General features: G+C 33.8%; 1 pseudogene; it reads right to left on the bottom strand.

Moving 5' to 3' along the window:
• Window positions 1-10151: 10151 nt before the first annotated feature.
• Window positions 10152-16519, bottom strand: LOC149545380 (momilactone A synthase-like; annotated as a pseudogene).
• Window positions 16520-17057: the final 538 nt, after the last annotated feature.

Here is a 17057-nt window from a genome sequence, read left to right as displayed (position 1 = left end):
CAATCAATGTATACACAACATGCATTATCAAAAAATGAAATTAACTCTTAACTAATGCTGATTTGAAAACTAGGCAAATTACTAGTGGAACTGTTAGTGGGAGCATTAGTTATCTCAACAATAACTAGGCCCGAATTTATGACCATGCTCATCTAGGTGAGTTTAAATTCAGTGGGTTAGAAGATTGTTGATCAATGATTTTTTTAGTGGTAAATCTTTGCTAATTGCCAATTGCAATTTGTTGAATAAAATCTACATATAGGGTAAACCATGTCACCAAGATATTATATAATTTGGGTCCAAATCCTAGACTAATCACCCATTAGTTTACACATAATTGGTCCCAAATCACAGTTCAATAACCAACATAATCTACATTTAGGACACAATTATTATAAAAAAATTAGTAGCCTTCATCTAATGTTTTCTTATTAAAAATTTATATTTTTCCCTTAAAATAAAAAATATTTTCCTTGGGGCTGAGCATCACCAACTATTTTACTAATGCATGCCTCCAACTACCCCTGTTTAGCAAACTATTTTATATTTTGGGTTTTGGGACACTGTCTTGATTTTGAAAATGATTTGAATTTATATTATAATGTTTAGTATTAGGCCCAAAATAGAGTCAAGGTTGTTGATATATCTTACATTGACAGTCTGAGTTAATTTCTTTTACCATAAAAATGTTGAGAAAATATTGATACATGTATAAGAATGTGTTTCAATTATTATTTTGTCACTGATGTCAAACCTACTACTTGTTGGTAAGACAATTAATTAGTTTATTTAAGTGCAATCATTTATTTGATTGATGAATAGGATTTTATCAAATAAGATAACAAGAGCAGCTAGAGGAAAGGTTGAGTTATGATATGAAAAAAGAGTATATACATCAATTAAGATAGTGATGATATAGTCTATTGATTCTCTACTTAAAGCTACAAAGAATGGATACATTGATTAAGTCTAGAAGAACAAGTAAGAAGAATTGAGTCTGCCAAGCTTGACTGAGTGCACAATAGGTGTTGAGAAAATTTAGTGCAAGCTGAGAAGAAATCTAGTTGGAGGTAAGAAAATAAAAGTTTCAATGTATGTTGAGTGAACATAGTGTAATTCAAGTAATGTTTAGTTGGTGTTGAGCATGAGTAAAATTTAGTGTGTGCCAAGTGAATTGTTAGTGGATGTTGAGCAACTTAGTATGTGCCAAGCATCAAAAGTAAGTTAAATGTTGAGTGATAGAATTATGAGAAAGATTGTGAATTTGATGAATCTAAGCCCAGAAGGTTAATTTCTTGCATTCTGTAAAGTGTGTGGAAGATAATCTTGATGAGCTAGTGGCACAAAATTCAAGGTAAACCATTTTGAGTCAAATTCAAGGAGGATTGAGAAGGAAGTTTCAAGAGGAAGCTAGAATATAAAGATTGTTACATTCAATGAATCATGCATAACCTTTGAATGGACAATTGAGATGAAGTGACAAAAGATCTAAATTCTCTTTATAAGGGGATACAATGCATGAAGCAAGGTTGGTTGGTTCCATAGTTAGCTACATGCAAAAAACCCCAAGAAGACAAGGAGTCTAGGGTATTTCTTCATATGGAGGCCAAACTATAGAGTCTCAAATTGGCATGCAATGTAAGAAGACTAAAGAGGATGAATTCTTGAGAGGTGAACAAGCTATCAGAGCTAAAGTGATTGAAGCCAAGCAGAATGGATGACTAAGAAAAGATCTGTAATCTACAAAGTGATTTGTATTTCATTAATAAATCAAGCCTTACTATTACTCTCTAATGATCATATCATTTATTGCATAGAATTTTTTGGATTAAGATTGACCTAATAATAATTTGTAAATCCTTTAACAAGGTCACATTCTAATGGAATGACTTAATATTCTCTAACAAGGCTCACTCCCAAAAGGGTGATTGAAATCCTTTCATCAGGTCACATTTAACAGTGTGTATTGTAACCTTTAACAAGGTTGACCTTTCATAGGGCATCACTTCAAAAAGGGGAGAATTAGTAGCATGTTGCTGGTAGTTTTTCCCAAATTGTGTTTTCATATAAAATCCTTGTGTCATATTTATGAATTATTCTATTATGTTTCATGTTTACATTTCAACAAAGTGATTTTGACCTATTCTTGGCAATAATATACAAGTTTACATTTTCAATGACACGATGGATGTATGCAAGATACATTGTAAGAAATTATATAAATGAGTTGTGTTAATGACTAAAAAGTTTGATTGGGAGTTTTGGACCTTGGATAATTGATTAACCCCCGACCAGTTATTCAAAACTATTCCAACAATTGGTATTAGAGCATTGGTTGCTTATGAAACATAGTTTCAAGGTACTCTAAGTCAAAGATCAAAATTCCTAAGAGAGAGGCACCCAAGCTTAACAAGGAGAACTTTCCTACATGGATAATTTTGATGAAGCTACACCTAGGTGAAATTGGAGATCATGCATAGACTACCATTTCTGTTGAACATGTTGACCCTACTGGAGCCCTTACTGTTAAAGATTTGAAAAAGAAGAAAGAAAACAATTAGACAATGCTAGAGATTGCATCTACCCTAAGTTACTCAAATTTTGATAAAATCAAGGGTTCTAACACTATAAAGAAGATGTGGGATCTTTTTAGACCATCTATGGAGGAGACAAAGATGTTTTGAGATCCAAATACGAAAGTCTTGGGGTTATCTTCAATGATATGAGAATGGGAGAAGGTGAGAACATTGTTTAGTATTACTTTAGAATAAAAGAGGTTGTAAATGTCATAAGATGATCTAGTGCTAAAATTGATGATGATGTTGTAGTGTGAAAATTATTGAGTATAGTTTTGTACATCTTTGCTATTAGAGTTTCTGCCATACAAGAGTTGAGATGTATACATGGCAATGATCTGTCTCTTGAAGGTTTGGTACGTAGGATTACTCCTTTTAAACTCTGCAATTATGATAACTTAAAATATGAGAATGTTAAATCTTCTTTCAAAACTGTCACTAAAAGAACCTAATGAAAAGAAAAAGAAAAGAAATAAACATGTTTCTAGTGATAGTGATATAGATGAGAAAAATCTCGATCAGCTTGAAGTACTATTGGCCAGGATATTTCACTGAAGCAAAGGGAAATACAAAGGTAAGATGCCTATCATATATTTTAATTGCAATGAGGTTGGTCATATTTCTGCTAGATGTCTAAATAATTTTTTTTATTTTTTTAAAGGTGGAGAGAAATTCAAAAGTAAAAGAGATAGGAACAAAAAATATTACAAAGACAAAGGAAAGAAGTCCTTTTGCATTATTGAAGTAGAATCAAATGAAGAATATGATGATCATGAGGATGAAGTTGGCTTTGTTGCAATGAAAGATGAAGATGAAGCTAATGAAGATGAGACAACTACACTTGTATCTTATGTGAATAAGAGTGATAGATCGATCATGGATAGTCAATGTTCCAATCAAATGACTAGAGATAAAAGTAGGTTCAATTCCCTTCCACACTATGATGGAAATAGTGTTAGAATTGGGAATGATGCACCGTGTCTTATCAAAGAAAAAGTATCAATTAAGTTGATAGATAAGATCATTTGTGATAATTCTTATTATGTGGAAGGAGTGAATTACAATTGAATAGTGTTGGTTATAAGGTTGAATTTGGAAATAAAAAAGCCAAGATTTATGATGCTAATAGAGAACTAACTAGAAATGGTGATCATACTAAATGTAATCTTTTCTATCTTTATATGAATTAAACTACTTGTCTAGTGGTATAATTTGATGATGTGTGGCTATGGCACAAAAGCCTATGTCAAGTTAACTTTGAAAAAAATTTCAATATCAATCAGATGAAGAGAGTTAAATGTTTCCCAAATGTAATATGTGAACAATGTCAGTTCGGGAAGATGACTAAATCAAGTTTTAAAAGTAAGACTTATACTTCAAAAGGAATACTTGAGTTAGTTCATACTAAATAATGTGTACCAATGAATGTGCAAAGCTATATAGGTGACAAGTATATTATTGTATTTTTTGATGATTATTCTAGGATGATGACAGTTATGTTTTAGAAGCAAAAATATGATGCATTTCAAATGTTTTAGTGTTACTTGGATATAGTGGAAAAGGAAACTAACCAAAGCTTGAAATGTCTAAGATCTAAAAGATGTGGAGAATTTACATCAAATGATTTTTGAGAAGTTCTACAATGATAGAGAAATCAAAAGATAGACTTTTGCACATAGAACCCCTCCACAAAATGAGATTCTGAAAGGAGAAACAAAACTATTATAGATTGTACTAGAAAATTGATGATGGAGAAGAATGTTTCTTTGAAATACAAGAGAGAGGTAGTGAGTACATCTCTCTATACTTTGAACTATTTACATGTCAAGAAAGGTACTCATTAAACACCTTTTGAATTATGGTATGCATATTCACCAAATGTAAAATATATTAAGGTATTTGGAAGAAAGTTCTATAATCTCAAAGACTATGGGAATGAAAATTTTGATGCTAAAAGTGAAGAAGGTATATTCCTAGGCTATTACAAAAGGAGAAAAGCTTATAATTGTTTAAATGCTAACACTAACAAAGTTGTGAAAAGTGCAACTATGAAATTTGATGAATATACAAATGTACATGAAGTTGAACCTGAAAAAGAACCTAAAGATTATAATTCTTTTCCATATTTCTATGATGAAATGACTACGAATGTTGGTGTGAATCAAGTTGAAAATCTACAATAACAAGTCTCAGTGAATGTCAACTTACAGACAATGAATGTTGAGTTGCCTTCAGGAACCGAGTTACAATCAAGAGCCGAGTTGCAAAATTAGAAGAGATAAATTCTAATAATAAGATCAATACACATGAAAGAGATGTTGAATTACTTTATAGAGAAGTACCTAGTGATTATGAAGTTGGAAGACCTATTGAAGAAAACATAGTAGAAACAAGATTTATGAACTATGTTAAGAGACATCACCGTACTACATAGATTATTGGAGATAAAGAGGCCATACCCGTGACAAGAAATAAGTTGAGAAATGATACATGTCTACTAAGCATGCATGAACAAAAAACACTTAGGGATGCACTGTAGAATAATGACTGTAGTAGATCCATGAGAGAATAAATTGAGCAAATAGAGAAAAACAAAACTTGGTCACTTGTACCTAGACCAAAGAACAGGAATGTTATTGGTACCAAATGGGTGTTCAAAAAAAAGTTAGATGAAAATGGTGAAGTCACAAGAAACAAGGAAAGACTAGTTTGCAAATGGTACACTCAAGATAAAGGAATAGACCATGGGAAAACATTTTCCCCTATTTCAAGACTAGAAGGAGCAAAAACTTTGCTTTCTTACTCTGCATAAAAAGGTTTCAAAGTTTACCATATGGATGTGAGATATGCATTTTTTAATGGTATATTAGAGGAAGAGGTTTACATTGAACAAATCGAAGGATTTTTCAATGCTAACAACAAGAACATGGTATGGAGATTGCACAAAGCTTTATATGGTTTAAAGAAAACACATAAAGCATGGTATGAAAGACTTCATACTTATCTTGTGAAAATTGGTTTTGAAAGAATAAATGAAAATAACAATTTATACTTGAAGACTAAAGGTAGTAAAGGTATTTTACTAGATGAAATTTTTGTTGATGATATCATATTTGGAGGACAAATGTACTTTCCAAGACATTTGTTGATCAAATGAAGCAAGAATTTGAGACGTCAATGTTTAGAGAAATTCAATTCTTTGTTGGCTTGCAAATGTATCAAATGCAATATGGTATTTATATCATGCAATCTAAGTATGTGAAGGAAATATTGATTTTTTTTGGATTAGAAGATCCAAAGCTTGTTAGCATGCATATGGTGATAGGACATTAACTTTCAATGAATGATGATTTTGCTAATGTGAATCAAACTTTGTATAGGTCTATGATTGGAAAATTGTAGTATTTAGTGCATAATAGACTTGAGATTACATTAGCTATTGGGATTGTTATAAGATTCTCTGCAAATCCTATGGAGATACTGGTGTAGAGCACCCTCGCTATAAATGGATAGTCCAATTAGTGAGTTTTAATTGAGTTCTAATTTTAATTATTCTAAGTTTTGTTGAGATGAGTTAGTTAATCTCATAAGTTTATTTGTTTGTATTAAAGGACTTGTCATAGTCCATTTTGTTTGTAATAGGCCTAATTGAGCTACTATGTAAAAAATGCTCTTAGGACCTTATTTTGGCTTATGTAAGGGGTTGATATATTCCATCTCAAGTTCATTGATGGTTTATCTAGTTTAGGTTGAGATTCATTAGTATTAAAAATGTGACAGACGTGCTAATGTGCTGATCCACATTTCCTAGGTTGTCAACAATTTAGTATTTTGCAAGGATACTTAGCATTTTGAAAGGATAAGAGGAGTTGGTTGCTATAAACATACGTGCTAAGGCTTATATAAGTCAAAGAATTATTTTTTCATTCATTGGTTGGCATTAATGAAGAAATCCATCATTGAAAGTACATAAAAAGTGCTGTCACAACTTGTTTTCTGAGTTTTTTAATGAATTTTGATGCATTGTATGGATAGTTTACTGATGTTTTTTGATTTCTTGTTTTAATATTTAATTATTTATCTGAATTACCTTTCATTTTCAGTTGGTATTATGCTTTGAATTGATCTAGTTGAATAGTTATAAGCAAATTACTATCAACTAGTCTAGAATCTTGATTTTCAGCATTGTCATGCAAAAAGAGGACTCTATTGCCACTTGCCATGATTGAAAATGATTGATATCTAGTGGGAAGTGGTAATGGAGGTTTTAAATTGTATTATATTATACATTTTGTTTCTACAGAGCTTTTCAACAAAGTTATGGTGATGCCCTAGGCTGATCCCTGTGGTTGGATGAGCCTGCGGAGAGGGAAAATCTATTTGGTTTAGAGTTTTTTGTGTAAAGAAAGCTGTATGGAAAGAATAGATCATTAAAGAACATGAAGATGAATTATGGGAGTGAAAATTCATGGCATCTAGGGTGATGATACAATAGCAAGGGTTGTGGGATTTCAAAGGAGTCTAGGGTATTGCTTACTATAGAGGTCACACTATAGAGTCCGCAATTGGCATGCCAAGTAAGAAGACTTAAGAGGATGAGTTCTTGAAGGGTTAACAAGCTATCAGAGTTGAAGTGATTGAAGCCAAGTAGAATGGAGGATTGAACAAAAATTAGTAATCTACAAAGTGAGTTGTATTTTTTTATTAGATCAAGCCATACTATTACTCTCTAATAATTCTATTAGTTTAGGGTAAAATCCTTTGGATTAAGGTTGACATAACAATCATTTGTAAATCCTTTAACTGGGTGGCATTCTAATGGAATGATCTAAATCCCTCTAACTAAGCTCACTTCTAATAAGGTGATTGAAATCCTTTAACTAGGTCACATTTAACAATTTGTATTTTAACTTTCAATAGGGTTGGTTTTTCATAGGGCATCACTTAAAAAGAGCGAGAATTAGTAGCATGTTACTGGTGGTTTTTTGCAAATTGGGTTTCCACGCAAAATCCTTGTGTCATATGTGTGAATGATTTTGTTATGTGTCATGTTTACATTTTAGGAAAGTGATTTGCACCTAGGACAATAATCTGTAAGTTTACATTTTGAAAGATATGATGGATGTATGGAAGATACATTATAAGAAGTTGTATGAATGAGTTGTGATAAGCACTAGAAATTTTAATTGTGAGTTTTGTTCTTTGGATAACTAATTCATCTACCTCTCTATTATTTCTAAACTATTTCAACAAATAATCATAGCATGCAAAGTGACAATGGCCAAGTTGGCAACAAAAAAAAGACACATTATAAATTAATGGATTGGAAGATGACAAGTACATTGTACAATGTATGCTTTCATATAGGCCATTGCTCATTTGTGACTATAAATTCATCAAAGAATTAAATAATTTCTCTTTAGAAACTGACATATTAGCCAACTATATTAATATTTTGTGTCATATGAAACGATTAATTTGCCTACATTTATTGATGTGTGATTTTTTAAAAAAAATTTCCAACAAATAATATTATATTTTGACATAGAAAGGAAAATTTTTCCAATAGAAAATAATTTTCACCCCTACCTTGAACAAAAAAATTGCCCTAGATTAGAAATTTTTCCTGCACATTAAATGTTAAACTCATCAATATTTTACATATTTTTATAAAGAGAGCTTTCTTAAAGTTATTCCTGTTGTTGACTAAGCATGTTGCTTTTATGTTGCCAACAATCAAAATTATTATAATCCTACGCAAGGTTCTATATAGGGTGTATTAAAATAAATCAACTAGGTGTTAGTTGAATTTTAAAGATGATTTTAAAATAATATGAGTCTTCTAAATTTTAGAGAGGAGATCATGCTTATAATTTAAGCAATTTATGGAAGATAAGGAAAGAGCATCTATAATTGAGCACATTTTAAAAGTATTGCTTAGTTGAAAGAATTTTCATGTTTTATTCATTATTTACTAAATAAATGACTTAGTCAATAATTGCACCATACTAATTGAATAATATAATTGAAAAATAGTTACTACATTAGTATTTTTACTTAAATATTTATATTTAATTATAAATATGCAGATCTATTGGGGCACCGGCAGTGGTGCAACTTATTTTCACCAAATTATTTATTTTTGTCAGTCTTGCCATCTCCCTTCCATCTCTCCTGTACCATCAGCCCATCTGCTTTGACAAGCCTGTCGCTTCCTCTTTCGTATTGCAGTGTGGTTTAAAAGATATATATATATATATATATATATATATATATATATATATATATATATATATATATATATATATATATATATATATATATATATATATATATATATATATATATATATATATATATATATATATATATAACTATTAGATAAAGTATTCCTTGTAAATAACTTAAAGTACAAACATATGTTATGTATTATTATTACATTTCTTTTCAATTTCTATATAATTTAAAAATCACATTTTTTATGTTTTACTTTATTGTTTCACATCTCTTCAATTTCTAAATAACATTAAAACCACATTTTTATTTTTAGTTTTCTCCTCCTTGAATTCGTAGTGTACCAGATTCAATGACAATAAATATTTTATTTTGAATGATAAGAAATTTATTTAATTAAAATAATTTATTTAAAATATTATATTAAAAATAAGCAATTTTTTATATTGTAATATCATGATGTCATCCTTTTAGCTACATAGCAGTTCTTTTTTGTTCTCTTGATTTGATCCAATTAAAAAAGTAAAAATTAATTTCAAACCTCATGATTTTAGTTTACGAGTATTATTTTGGGAGTTTGATTTAAAAAATAAAAATAAACAATTATGATTTTTGTAAATTTTTTATTTAATTTATGTTAATTTCAATAAATATATGAATCAATAATGTTTGTAAAAATGTGTTGAATGGGATGAAGTTATAATACCTGTACCAACACCAACAGGACTATTCTAGTGAATATTCAAGTTGCATCACCAACACAAATAATGAGTATATTGGAAAATATTGATTCATTAAAGCAAATTGAATGCTTAATCCAATAGTTGAGAAACAGCGTCTATTTTTCAAACAGCATTATAAATTTCAAATTCAAAATGCGACATAAATTTTAAACTCATGACTTAATTAAGTATAATGAAAGACATTACCACAAATAACAAATGGGCTTTCCACAACCATGTTGTATTTCTAGGATTCAAATCACTGTTTAATGGACCAACTTGCAAAAAGTTTCCAATTCCAACTCGAGAACCTCCCTACTTCAAATTAGATAGATCTACAAATGAAATACATATAGTAATATTTGTACATTGGTCAAACAACATGATATGCCATCTTGAAATATCTAATAACATCACAGAGAAATTGATAGAGAAATTGCCTACAATATTGTGTCAGAAGTGATTTCTTTCTCTTTTCACATGTAGGACCTCTACTACAAGCTTACAAATTGTCTAAGATATTAGCCATTACTCTTTTTCGAACACTGCACTTTCATCTCGTATGACTATCACACCCCCATCCAGCACTATATTGTGACCACTAACATATTTGGAATCCTTACTGGCCAAATACAAAGTAGCCTGTGCAACATCCTTTGCTTTAAGGCTCGCTCCCTCTAAGGGGGATACGCCTTGAGCCATCGCCTCCACCTTCTTCCTCATCTCTGCTAAAGGGCTAACTCCCATGTATTTCAATAGAAGATTTGTGGGAACTATGGTTAGAGAAATACAATTCACTCATATGCCACTCTTCCCCAACTCTGCCACGCCATTCTTAGTTAGCCCAATAATTGCATGTTTGGAGGCAGTGTAGGAGTAAGGAGCAAGTCCTCCTACCATTCCTATAATGCTAGTTGTAGAGATAATACCACCCTTCCTCTTGGGTATCATAACGTGGGCTGCGTGCTTAATGTCATGCATTGCCTGTGAAAAATCTAACTATTGCAGTCACTAATTATTAATCTCCTATCATAAACGATTATTAAATTGTTGAAAACAAATTCTCAGTTAATATCAAAAAATAACACAACTGCAACTTCACTTATAAAATACAGAAAGAAATGCGCAACACAATGAACACAATATTTTCGGACAAATTGTCCCTGGAAAAACCCCTAAGGGAAAACCAGTTCTATAGATGAGGAATTATATTAAACTTCAGCAAATCAAGAGATACAAAATTCCTTGCCTCTTACTTGCAGAACTTCGACAACCTCCTAATTTATCCTGCTGATATTCCCCACTGCTATTCCTGTGCTAACACTGCGCCCTTGCTAACACTACATCACTATTTGCTAACATTGCAAATGTTTCTCCAAACTTCATTGTTCTCCAAATGTCCCCCTGACCTCCTTTTATACTACTCCTATTGGTAAACCAACGGTCGAGATTGATTTACAATCGATGCTTGAGATTAAAACAACTTAACAACCCTAACCAAGTCGGTTTCTAGTTGTTTCTAAAAGTGTTCAATTAATTAACAAATATTTGTTTATAATCTAACCAATTAGTTAGAAAAACAATTACTTACTAAATAATAGAAAATGGACAAACAGCTGTCCAAAGCTAACAAAACTAACACTCCCTCTTAGCGAGGAAGCTATTCTGCAAGACACCTAACTTATCTCTGAAGAAGATAAATTTTGCCTTCCCTAGTGCCTTAGTCAGAATGTCTGCTACCTGCTTCTCTGTAGGTATGTACTGTAGCTGAACAACTCCCCTTTGTACACAATCTCTGATGAAGTCATATCTGATATCTATATGTTTAGACCTATCATGAAACACTGGATTATTAAACAACTTGATGCAACTCTGATTGTCACAATGTATCACAGTAGTCTCAACCTTCTAACCAAACAACGATACTAACAACATCCAAAGCCATATAGCTTCACATGTCGCCATGCTAGCTGCTATGTATTCTGCTTCTGCTGAACTTAGAGCCACAGACTTCTGCTTCCTGCTGAACCAAGATACAACTCCTGATCCCAAGCTAAAACAAAACCCTGAAGTGCTCCTTTTGTCCATTATACTTCCTACCCAATCTGCGTCAGTATAGCCTATCAACCTGATACCTTCACCTCGAACATATCTGATCCCATACTTGACTGTACCATGCAAGTAATGTAGCACATGCTTAGCTGCTATCCAATTCATTATCTTTGGTTCAACCATGAATTGACTAAGAAAGTTAACTGCAAATGCTATATCTGGCCTAGTGTTGACCAAATACATAAGCGAACCAATCAACTGTCTATATAAAGTGGGATCTACATCCTTCTCCTTAGATGTATCTACCTTCCTCCAATTCGTAATTATGGGTGTAGACATGGCTTTGCAATCCTCAATCCCAAATTTCTTCAAGATTTCAATGCAATATTTTCCTTGACCAATGAAAATCTCCCCATCTATCTGCCACACTTCCATGCCTAGAAAGTAGTGCATAAGTCCTAAATCCTTCATCTCGAACTCTTCTGCAAGGTTCCTCTTGCAATCCACTATGAGCCCTAGTAAACCTGTAAGAAATAGGTCATCCACATAAAGAACAAGAATGAGAATCTCACCCCCAACCATCAAGTAGTAGAGGTTAGCATTTGCTTCACTCTTCAAAAAGCCCATTTTTTGCAAGTATGTATCAATGCGCTCATACCACGCTCTAGGAGCTTGCTTGAGTCCGTACAATGCTTTCTTCAATCTGCACATGTGGGTCTCTTTGTTGTGTGCTACAAAGCCTTTTGGTTGTTCTATGTATACCTCCTCCTTCAACTCACCATTAAGGAATGTTGTTTTGACATCCATTTGATGGATCTGCCATCCCATCTATGTTGCAAGTGAGATTACAGCTCGTATAGAAGTATACCTGGCAATAGGACAAATGTCTTCTCATAGTCTATTCCCTCCTTTTGAGAGAAACCCTTTTCCATGAACCTCGCCTTGTATTTCTCGATGCTACCATCTACATCGTGCTTTATCTTATAGATCCAACATGATCCAACTATAGCCCTATCTATTGGTCTAGGTACTACCTCCCACACATCATTCTGCATTATTGAAGAATATTTCTCAACCATAGCATCTCGCCATACCTGATGTTCTACAGCTTCTTGATAGCTAGAAGGCTCACTATCTAGCAACTGACTAACTAATGCCACATAGTCATTGAACTTGGCTGGTTGTCTTCACTATCTAGTACTCTTCCTAGGAGCTCCCACAAACTCCTGAGTATCCCTTTCTGTATCTGGGACTACTTGGTTCCCGCTGCCAACTGTAGAGGATGAAATGTCAACCTCTAAGTCTTTTAGATGCATTTCCTATTGTACCTGTTGCTCCATACTCTGTGAATCTTCACATACTGAGTTTACACTCGTATTGGTAACCATACTTGAGCTTTGTTTCTCTTCACTTGGTCTTGGAGCTTCTGTTGGCTACTCACTCTAATGATCTGCTGGAAAATCTCTAGATCTCCTCCATGAACTTGACATCCCATCTGACAATAATTCTTTTAGTCCCTAGAATGAAAATCCTGTATGCCTTTGAGGTCTCACTGTACCCAACAAAGTACCCCATCTCTGTCGTCTAATCTAACTTTGTACATGTATCTCCAGGAATATGACAATATGCCAAACTCCCGAATATCTTAAAGTGACTAACATCTAGCTTCTTCACTATGAAAGCCTCCTCTGGTGTCATCTTCCCTAGCACCTTGTGTGGAACTCTATTCTGGATGTAGACTGCTATATTACACGCCTCTGCCCATAAGTAGCGGGGCATGTCCTATTCATGTAGCATAGCTCTTGCTGCCTCCGATATAGAATAGTTCTTCCTCTCAGCAACTCCATTCTGCTATGGATTGTAAGGAATAGTCCATTCTCTCTTGATTCCTTCTCTGGTACAAAACTCTTGGAAGACATTTCCTTTGTACTCGCCTCCATTGTCTGACCGAAGAACCTTTATCTTCTTTCCTATCAAGTTCTCCACAAGAGCCTTGAACTCTTGGAATCGACTGAAAACCTCATCCTTAGTCTTCAAGAAGTATATCCAAGTCTTTCTAGAGAAATCATCAATAAAAGTAACATAGTACTCATATCCTCTGAGAGATTTCGTCGACATTGGTCCACAAATATTTGAATGTACTAGATCAAGAACACCCTTAGATCTGGAGTCACTCCTTGGAAAAGATGCTTTCGCAAACTTCCCCAACACACATCTCTTACATACATCATCATGCTTTGTGCTCACCTCTGGAACACCTGTCATGGTCTCATGAAGCAATCTAAGTGCTCCATGATGAATATGGCCCATCGTCCTATGTCATAGCTCTCCAAGATCTCTAGGATTACTGTTTCTCATAAGTGCCTTAGGAGTATCAAACTGCAATCTATAAAGGCAACCACTCCTAACTCCAATAGTTATGGGTGATTTCCAATCCTTGTGCTTAATCAACACATTTGTCCCTCTAAAGAGTACATTATACCTCCTATCCTGAAGAAAAAATACAGAAATCAAATTCATACCTAAGCCTGGCACATATAACACATGATGAAGTGGAATTATCTTTCCATTGTCCCTCTGAAACTGAACAATCCCTTTCCCAACAGGGTTGAGTATGGACACAATTCCCATAGAAATTTGGATGTTGGTGTCCTCCTCCTTGTAACTGGAGAAGTACTCTCTAACTCCTGTCAAATGAAATGATGCCCCACTATCTATATACCAAACACACTGTGAGGTTGAGCTAACCATATAAGCTATGAGTGCAAACTCATCTTCCATTCTACTGGAGAGTTCTTTTGCACTTGCTGAAGCTACCACCTACTTCTTACCCTTCTTCCTCTTTGGGGAATCACTGACATAGTGGCCAAACTCGTGACATCCAAAGCACTTGACCTTAGAAAGGTCCTTCTTTTTCTTCTCACTTTGTGAATTTGATCCTTTGCTAGATCCCTTCTTTGCTTTCCCTTTACCCGCTAGGGCAATGTTCTCTTGTTCCACCTCTTTTTTTTGACTTTTGTTAGCCCCATTGACAAGACTTAGTCTAAACTCCTCCTGAGTGAAATCAGTCCATAGTTGATCCCAACTCGGTAAAGTATCTCATCCACTGACAACTTAAAAAAAGACACTCATTGTTTAGTAAACTCATTTAGGGCTATTCTCACTAGCTTGTCATCACTAGGGCTATCTCCAACAGCTGCTAACTCATCCTTGATGAGTCTGAGCCTAGTGAGGTAACTTGTGACGTCTTCTCCCTGATTCATCCGAGTATTCTTTAGCTTCTCTCTGAGAATCAACTTCCTATTGGTGGTAGCATTCTGGTATAGATTCAGAATGGCATCCCACATCTTCTTCGTTGTATCTAGCTCTGCAATACGTGGAACAATATGATCCTTGACACCATCAAGGATAATCCTCCTCGCTTTGGCATCGTCCTTCCTATATGCTGCAAGCTGTGTTGCATCCGTTGGTACATGTACAACACTAGTAGCATAATCTTTGATACCATTCTCTTCCAACAATAAAGAAATTCTGCACCTTCCAGACACCAAAATTTGAGGCACCATCTAATCTATCCTGATCTCTCAAACCAGCTGAAGCCATCTCAAAGGTTTAAAGCAATAATAAATCTAAAGAGATCAAAATTTCTTTCCTAGGGCAAAACTCTTCTACCCTTAACAACGCTCTGATACCATGTGAAAAATCTAACTATTGCAGTTACTGATTATTAATCTTCTATCATAAACGATTATTAAACTATTGAAAACAAATTTTCGGCTAATATGAAAAAATAATACAACTGCAACTTCACTTATAAAATACGGAAAGTAATGTGCAACACAATGAACACAATATTTTCGGACAAATTGTCCCTAAAAAAACCCCTAAGGAAAAACCAGTTCTACAGATGAGGAATTATATTAAACTTCAACAAATCAAGAGATACAAAATTCTTTGCCTCTTACTGGCAGAACTTCGACAACCTCCTAATTTACCCCGCTGATATTCCCCATTGCTATTCTCGCGCTAACACTGCGCCCTTGCTAACACTGCAAGACTGTTTGCTAACACTGCAAACATTTCTCCAAACTTCATTGTTCTCCAAATGCCCCCCTGACCTCCTTTTATACTACTCTTATTGGTAAACCAACGGCCGAGATTGATTTACAATCGAACAGTTGAGATTAAAATAACTTAACAACCCTAACCAAGTCGGTTTCTAGTTGTTTCTAAAAGTGGTCAATTAATTAACAAATATTTGTTTTTAATCTAACCAATTAGTTAGCAAAACAATTACTTGCTAAATAATAGCAAATGGACAAACAACTGTCCAAAGCTAACAAAAGTAACATTGCCGCTTTCACATTGATATTCATCACTCGCTCGTAATCCTCCATATCATCCTCTGTCACCCTCATTTCTTGTTTTCCGATGGTTCCTGCATTATTGTACATTATGTCAAGCTTCCCGTATTTTTCCATGGCCAAATCCACGGTTGCGCTCACATCTTCTTCCTTGCTTACGTCACAGTGGACATATGTCGCCCAGGGAGAAAGAGAATTCGCCAATTTGATACCGGCGTCGTCTGCAATGTCTGCAATTATCACTTGGGCTCCATGACTGGCAAAAAGCCTAACGGTAGGTTCACCTATTCCTCCCGATCCTCCTGTAATTATTGCGATCTTCCCCTGCAACCTGCATATAACACAAGTATTTTTTTTCTGCCTCTTGGAACCAAAACAACAGAAACAAAAGTTTATTAGAGTTGCAAAGACATGTTTTTATGTGCTTATGATGTAATCATAATTTGCAGTGAAAGCTGATTAAGAGCGTAAAATCAGGAGAGAGTTTTCTTTATACATTACGATAGTGAGTAATAACTAAGATAGAACACTACCTTCTCCACATAGCAGCTGCAACCTCACCGGCGGACATTGTTCTGAGCTATAAAATATCCTTTTAACAATAATTTTCCAAGAACAGGCTTTATAGTGCAGATATGTCTTTTATCGATCATAAATTTGATTTTTCTTATAGACTCTTCAAGAACCTTTCAACTTTACCAATAGACCAAAAAGTTCTTGACAATTTTATCTATAGTTGACAATTTTGTCTACAGTAGTATCTTTAATATAGGTAAATAGCTGTTCCCATCTTGATTGTCAGAATATCTACCAGCATTATAACTCACTTGATGTCCACGTTACAGTGGGTGAGAATTGAATTACCTCCACCTTCGCCTCACCCTTTTTAGATGACACGGATCACTCGACTTTAAGTTTCTTCCATGGATTATAAATAAAGGCCAATCAAATAAAACTTTATTGGCGTGCCTTTTGAATGCAATTTTAATAGTCTCTAAAAACTGTTGAACATTTGAATTCTGTTTTTAAATACACAGTTACATTGGAAAGTGAAAGGTATCGACCACTTGCATTCTTTGGAAGTGAGTGCATTTTGTGTAGTAAATATT

Source organism: Cupressus sempervirens, chromosome 7 (genome assembly GCF_028749045.1).
Source record: "Cupressus sempervirens isolate cs-2001-9-10 chromosome 7, ASM2874904v1, whole genome shotgun sequence".
NCBI classification, from domain to species: Eukaryota; Viridiplantae; Streptophyta; class Pinopsida; order Cupressales; family Cupressaceae; genus Cupressus; species Cupressus sempervirens.
Note: the sequence above shows the minus strand (reverse complement) of the source record. Positions and strands in the feature narration are given on the sequence as shown.